This window comes from Nomascus leucogenys, chromosome 16 (assembly GCF_006542625.1).
Source record: "Nomascus leucogenys isolate Asia chromosome 16, Asia_NLE_v1, whole genome shotgun sequence".
NCBI lineage: Eukaryota > Metazoa > Chordata > Mammalia > Primates > Hylobatidae > Nomascus > Nomascus leucogenys.
Genome location: NC_044396.1, coordinates 70,908,029 through 70,916,368, shown reverse-complemented (window position 1 = coordinate 70,916,368; position 8,340 = coordinate 70,908,029). Strand labels below are relative to the sequence as shown.

General features: G+C 34.0%; 1 pseudogene; it reads left to right on the top strand.

The window, feature by feature from the left end:
- Positions 1–1,187: 1,187 nt before the first annotated feature.
- Positions 1,188–1,685, top strand: LOC100602787 (annotated as a pseudogene).
- Positions 1,686–8,340: the final 6,655 nt, after the last annotated feature.

Here is an 8,340-nt window from a genome sequence, read left to right as displayed (position 1 = left end):
GATATGGCCTCCAGCTCCATCCATGTTGCTGCAAAGGACATGATCTCATTCTTTTTTAATGACTATATGGTATTCCATGGTGTATATGTGTCACATTTTCTTTGTCCAGTCTACCACTGATGGACATTTAGGTTGATTCCATGTCTTTGCTATTGTGAATAGTATTGCAAATAGTATATTATGTATGTCTTTATGGTAGAACAATTTATATTCCTTTGAATATATACCCAGTAATGGGATTACCAGATTGAATGGTAATTCTGTTTTAAGGTCTTTGAGGAATCATCAAACTGCTTTCCACAATGGCTGAACTAATTTACATTCCCACTAGCAGTGTATAAGCATTCCCTTTTCTCTGCAACCTCATCAGCATCTGTTTTTTTAAATTTTTTAATAATAGCCATTCTGACTGATGTCAGATGGTATCTCATCATGGTTTTGATTTGCATTTACCTAATGATTAGTGTTGTTGAGAGTTTTTTCATATGCTTGTTGGCTGCATGTAAGTCTTCTTTTGAAAAGTATCTGTTCATATCCTTTAACTACTTTTTAATGGGGTTGTTTTTTCCATGTGAAGTTGTTTAAATTCTTTATAGATTCTGGATTGATTACAGCTTTAAGAGCCCTATTTCCAAATAAGGTCCCATTCACAAGTTCCAAGGGTTAGGACTTCAATGTATCTTTTGAAGGGACACAATTCAACACATAATAATTATTCTGGATGATTTTGTTAAGAGGTATCTATGAGCCTCCATAAAATAAGCTCATGTGTTTGCTGGGAAGCAGACTGGGTTCATGAAGAATATGTCATGTGATATCTGTTTTAACATATCACACTGACACTGTAAAAGTAACTCCTCCCTATCTTCACTAACCTTCAAAGTCTCATGTAAGAATCAAAGTAATATAAACAAAAGAAGTAAAAATCTATACTAGCCTTTGAAATTGGGGAAGGATTTTATGCATTCCGGTAGACACAAGAGTGGATTGAAATAACTGATCAGTTGAGGTGTCAACAAAGGAAAAGCTCATTAGAAGAAAAAATCAAAAGGATCTCACTCTAACTCTGTGGAACACCAAAATACTGATAAGTTCAGAGCAAGGGCTCAAAGCAACAGCAAAGATGTAGGCTATTCATTGTAGAACACATCTCCATTCTCCCAGCATTTCAGGCAAAGAGCACCGTGATGACACAAGAAGCATCATGGACTGCAATGTTCAACCCAAGCTGTAACCGCGTGGCTAGCTGGATAAATAAACCAGAGGATGGTGTGGTTGGTGCAATGAGATCCACAGCTCCAAGAGCCAGCTCCACCTCTTACCACCATCATCGAGTAGATGTTCAAGGAAGAACACTCACTGGAACATAGATGCACAGAATCCGCAAAGATCTGAGCAAAATATCCCGACCAGGTTCTGGTAATTGTGGAAAAGGTCTCAGGCTCTCAGGTTGTTAACACTGACAACCAGAGGAAGTTGGGTCCAGTTGATGCCACTGTAGCTCAGTTAATATGAACCACCAGGAAAAGGATTCAGCTTCCTTCTGAAAAGGAAATATTTCTGTTTGTGAACAAGACAGTCCCATAGTCCAGCCTAACTATGGGACAGCTTTTCAGAAGGAAAAATATGAAGATTGATTCTTGTATGTTCTGGCCTACAGCACTTGGAACATTTTGGGCTTCTGAGGGCCATTAGAGGGGTAGGTGCACAGTTCCTGTTTGTGTATCTTGTAAACAGCCAGCCATTTTCAGTTATTATACCAGAACCTATTCACATAGATGAACAAGTGCATTTGTAACTGGATTTATTTGATAATATTTTGAAAGATTTGTTTCTTTAGACAAATTATCATATAGAGTTTCATTTTGAGTATTTTTGTGCACTGTCCTCATGGCTATATTCTTGAGGGAACTTGTTCTTATGAAAACCATATTTAAGGAAAATATTTCCAGATTGAAGGGAGGTAGGTGTAGTATTAAAGTTAAAGGGAAGGAGATGATACATTTATTCTAGATTATATGTGAATCATTAGATAGCTAAGTATTAAAAGAATCTAATTAAATCCTTAGCAATTAGCTTCCCCAGATTTTACCAACTGCCAATCATGTCCGACTGAGCTAGTCTGTTCTTCTTTCTGAAATTATTAAGGTAAATAATTAACAATAAAACTGTCTTTTATAAAGTCAAAAAAAAAAAAAAAGCAGGGGTGATGCCATGGCAGAGTCATATGGAGAATAGATATGTCAGGAAACAAATAGCTAACTTCAGCTGGCACAAACCCTTCATCACACTAGGAGGACCTCCAGGAAGTCATTGTTTCCATGCAAATCCTTCGCAACTCACCAGAGAACTGAGACAACGGGGTTTAATCAATCTTAAATGTTTTCTTATCCCATCACCTGGGCCTAAAATACATCAATAGCAGGATTCAAACATCTCTGACCATATCAGATTCAATTGCTGAACAAAATTTGTTTTCTCTATTCCATCAGGTTAAGTAAAACACTAATCTTTGGATATATAAAGTAACTTTAGTTTCAAATAGGGATAACAATTCAATGACTTCATGGAAATGCCCCCTGAAGAAATAGAATTACTACAACAAACAGAATATAATTTTATAGAACATCTCATTTTTACCCAAGGTTAGAAAATATACCACACGATTTATTTAAAAAAATCTAGGATAAAATATACATTTTATTAAATTTAAGTATAACCATTGGGAGATAAAAATGGGTATAGTATTCCTAAAAGCATTAAAAGTGTAAAATAACTAGATAAATTGATAGTTTTTTTAAACAAAATAAAAATTGAGAAATATAACAGACATCGGGAAGTAACATAACTCAAAATTCAAATTGCAGTAATGTAAAGAATATCACAGATCTCAGTTTGGTGCCCGTGACTGTACAGATAATTTTAGAAAGCATAGTGTTTGTTTTCTTGTTTGTTTTAAACCAAGAGTGTAGATATGTTTTGTTTGTTGCAGTGTTGGTTTCATTGCTTGCTTGTTTCAGTTGAATTTGTCACTTTTAGGCGGAACCCACAGAAGAGCTTAGCCAGGCCCCACCACTCCCTATTGTCTTATAACCACCTGATTTACACTTTTACTCCAATTAACAAGACCCTGTAGGCAAACACTGCTAGGAAATATATATAGGAAAACTACCTCTATTAACATTGCAAAGAAATACATGGTACCTTGAAGTAAGTTAGACAAAAAATGCACAGGGTCAGTATGAAAAAGCAACAAAGTTTGCCCTAGATGTAAAAACAAACAACCCCCCCAAAAAAAACAAAAACAAAAAAACACACACTTGAGCCATAGGAAAATATACAACTTTCATAATGGGAAGACAATATTTTTTCACATATTAAACTACAAATGAAACTCCTACAATCAATATGTCAACTGAATTTTTTGAACGTGTCTAAGTATTTCTAAAGTTTATCATAAATAAAGATTTCATTTCTAAGTATATGGAAAATGGTACTATCTTGAGCAACATGCTTCAAGAAAGCTAAGACAATACATAAAATCAGCTGAGTAGAAGTAAAATTTTATTTTAAAAAAATCAATTGCTACTTGTAACAACTCTTAATAAACTACAAATATAATGGAACGTCCTTAACTTGATGACAGGTATTAAAAAAAAAAATAAGACTACAGCTTAAAGAATGTTTAATGGGGTTGGGCATGCCTGTAATGTTGGTTCACACCTGTAATCCTAGCCCTTTGGGAGGCAGAGGCGGGGAGATCACCTGAGGTCAAGAGTTCGAGACCACCCTGGCCAACATGGTGAAACCTCATCTCTACTAAAAATACAAAAATTAGCCAGGCATGGTGGTGTTTGCCTGTAATTCCAGCTACTTGGGAAGCTGAGGCATGAGAATCTCCAGGAGGTGGAGGCTGCAGTGAGCTGAGATCGCCCCATTGCAATCCAGCCTGGGGGACAGAGCAAGACTCTGTCTCAAAAAAAAAAAAAAAAGAATGTTTTATGGTACTAAAAAGATCCCCAAATGATGTTTATTTCCTGGTATCCATGTCTTTGAGTAATCCTTAATGGTTGGCTAACCTTATTGACTCATTTCTAATTAATAAAATATGGCAGAAATTATATGACTTCTGAAATTAAGTTGTAAGAAGACTGTGGCTTTTGTCTTGGGCTCTCTCTCTCTCTCAGATTACTCACACTAGGGAAGCAAGCTGCCAAGTTCTGAGCAGCCTTATGAAGGACAAGAAACTGAGGCCCTCAGTCCAACAACCCATGAGGAACAGAAGTCTGCCAACACGCATGTGAGTGAGCTTGAAATTGGACTCTTCAATTTGATCAAATTTTGAGATGTCTGATGGGATGGGATGGTCTGGCTGTCAGCTTGACTGCAACCTCACAGAATTCAAGCTAGAAAGCTATTCCAGACACATTTATTTCTAATAAATGCATTTCTGTCTGTTCATGCATCCATTCTTGTATATTTATATAGGCATGAACAATACTTGAAATGACATTTAACTAATGTTAATGATCCCAATTTCTAGCTCTTGAAAATTGGGATGATGGTTGCCTATTTGTAATTTGTGGAATGATTAAATTATTTTTAACAAGCATATTTACAAAATATCAGTTTTATGTTTACAAACATATCAGAGTAATTTGAAAAAAAACCTGAAAACAAATATGCCACAATGTTAGCAGCTAATTCCAGGTGGAAAGTTATTATTATTATTATTATTGTTTACCTTACTGTATTTTAATAATGTCAAAAATTTGTATGCCTATAATAGTCACTCTATTAAAAGAGGAATTTCTGGAATATTGGATGTCAATGCATGTAATACAATTAAAATAATAAATGTCCAAAAAGTAGAGAGAACAAATAAAGGTCTGAGTTTACATAAGGGTTTGGTACTTGATTTAAAGTGACAGTTCTAAATGGTGGGGTTTCAATGAGCTGTTTCATAAATGCTTAGAAAAATAACCATTTGGAAAAAATATCAAATTATCTTACTTTACACCATATAATAAAATGCATTTCAAATAGATTAAAGATTTAAATATAAAGGCAATAAAATAGATCACAAAGCCACTAAAGGAAAATTTGAGTATTTTATATAAACTTTGTGAGCAAATCTTGTAAATTACTTTAACAAAGGCATGAAAACTACTTAAATTTAAAACATCTCTGTGTCAAATAACACCATAAATAAAATTAGAAGATAAGCAACGAACTGGTAAATTAGATTTGTAAAATGTGAATGATTTTCCAAATTCATAGTTTTAAAAATGCCTAAGTGATAGAAAATATGACAGAAAAGTTAAAAGGCATGCATGAGAGGTTTATCTGGTATTTATAAGCATACGGCAAAATGGGCGTTTGTATGCTGTTGGTGGGAGGGTAAATTGGTATACTTATTTCAGAAGCAATTAACACTGTCTATCTAAATTTTAGATGCAAATACATATCTTTTGCCTCAGCAATCAGAATATATAAAACTATATATATAGAATCATATACATATATGTGTATACATATATATAACACAAGGTGATTTATGTTCAATAAATAAATTGCAGTAATGTGAACTTATATATATATATATTTTTAAAACTACATAGAGAACAAATAAAAATGCAAATAATTATCTTGGAAGACGTTTTTTAAGGAAAAATTAAAAACAGCTTTTATCCAATGTTTGACAGGCTGTCATATATTGGATAAGCATTCAACTGTGACTTCCCAGATGATAAACAAGAATAAGAATGATCTTAGGAAAATGTAAGCAAAAAATGTCCTGGAAATTGAAAATTTTTGAGTTTGATATTTGAGACCTTTTCAAATTTTGGTTGGATATTTGAGACTTGTAATCTGACAAAATGAAGAGGTCCTTCAATGGTTGAGGAAATGTGACACCATATTGACTTACTGTAATTACCCTATTATAACTTATTTTGATAAAATTGATGTTTTGTGACTTCCCTTGAAATACTTGAATTATGAAGCCAGAAGTTAAAAATCATATTCAAATGTGCATTAGAATGAAAGAAACAATAAACTTGATTTTATCTCTGGCTCTATCCTGTCAACTTATATGAAATTGGTACAAGTATCCTCCATTGAATCCATTTTGTAGTTTTTAAAATCAGTGTGGGTTTTTTTATGACTTCTAGCTCTTACATCTTTCTATTAAGTACCCTAACTAGCGACTGGGGCTTTATGTTTGACCCTGGAAGGATTTGTGCAACCATAAGAGGGCAGCATTCCATTTACACAATATCTTACACAATTTCCTGTAGATGCTCAGTACAATAAAATCACAGGAGTGTGAGACTGGTACAGCACTTGCTAGTATTAAAAACCTAAGGGCTATGTTAGGAAAAGTAATTTGTATATTTTAAGTACAAGTATATAAATTTATCTCAACTATAGTCAAAGGAAAGTCACATTACAATTTCTCTGGCTGTCAGGCTTGCATTTACTTAAAACAAGGAGACTACTCTTTAATCCCATCAGTACTGTGGCATATTAAAACACATATGTCAACCCAACTGAGTGAAGACACTCTAGGACTAGGATGCAGGCTTAGAGTTACTTTTTATGTATTGTGTGTAAACTACAAAGTACATGATTGCAACTAAATGTTCAAAACCTGTTATTTCCCACATCAAAACCATATTTCAATAGCTAGAAGTGAAGTGGGAAAATAAAAGAGGATAAATAGTTATTATAGTTAACAAGAATTTATTTGGATACTATCTGGCTGTCAGCACATTTTTAAAGGAGTTAAAGGCTTAGAAACTGTCATTAAGGTATTTCAAACATTTAAAGAAACTGGGTATGTATTTTTGAAACAACAAAAGATAATCGATGAAAGATAGATTCTCCTTAAAATGAGAGGGTGTCCAAATTTTTTGAATCAGTTTCCCAATTCTTAGCTACTTTATTTACCTTATAAGCTCAACACCTGACAAAGACAGAAGGACCCAGAAGCCTGGTCAGCTCAAGGTCACAGTAGGAAATTCGTGGTTTACAGAATTAACACCACCTTCTTTCCTTCTATTCTTAACAGTGGTTCACCATCACCTGGTCATTCTTCCTCTACTTCAGGGTTGGAACGTTCACTTTTCTCTCTCCTTGACATTCAGTTCTTCCTTCCTTATACAATGTTGAAGTATCTTATCACTCTCTTAGGAAATCGCCTCTCTCCTCTAATAGAGAGAAGGCAAGATTAATAGTTTGGAAAAGAATAATCCAAGCCACTGGAAAACCCAGATACTTTACCAGTTATAGGATCTGTCCATGCCTAAAGGACAATCTGTCTCCCTATTGGCCTAAAAGAGTGTTGAAATAATTCATTTGACTCATTTCCAATAACTGAATTTCATCACATTCATTAAAATATACAGTGTCTGACAATAATGAAGTGAATGACACAATGAGTTATATGCCTTTTCCCTGAAAAGAATATTTACACAAGAAACTTAGTCTGCAAAAATTGTCCATAAGATAACATAGCAGAATTTATAAGTTGAGGGAATTTAGAAATGCTGTATAAGTTTGCACTTTAACACAAGACCAGAGCAAAGCCATGCCTAAAAACAAACAAAAAAAAGTTATTTGATTACAGATGCTTTTGTAATTACACTCTGACTCCATTTAAATATTTAATATCTATTCTGATGTAGTGTTAGGATGTTAATAAAATGTAAATTGCTTTCATCCTGACCTTCTGTTTTATTGTTTCTCCTCAGCTTTTATTACTGAATCATTATTGCTATGGAAATGTTAACTTCCTGTTTGTATTTCTGAAACCCTGAAGGGCATGGAAGTTGTCCAGTTTAGACTTTACTAAGTAGCTACTGAGAGAAAAATTTCTGCAGCATTTCTGTTTTGTTTTGTGCAGTTTATCAAACGAAAATCTGTCCTTTAAAAGTAAACTCCCTGGCCAATGCCACATAAATGTCTCCCTTTTTCCCCCAGCAACAAACCATAAACTTTAAGTTTATTTTGATTACTTTGAAAGACCTGCAATTATTGCATTTAAACTAATTTGACCTCCTTGGAATACCAGATGATAGTAATGGATAAGGTTGGAAAACTTTTTTAGATGTGTTTTATTATGGCTGCCACTTCTTCGATAAAACATCATAGTGCAGAGTTGAGTCTTTGGCTTTTCAGATTTGGAATCTTGACTTTAAAAGTTTACGTAAATTTAAGGAGAAATGCCACTTTATTTAATTACCATGGGAGATATTGAGAACAGTGAGAATGAACAACTGTAGTCATCAAAACCCTCATGCCAATACCCCTCCATTTACAGTTGTTCCCAGAACAAGA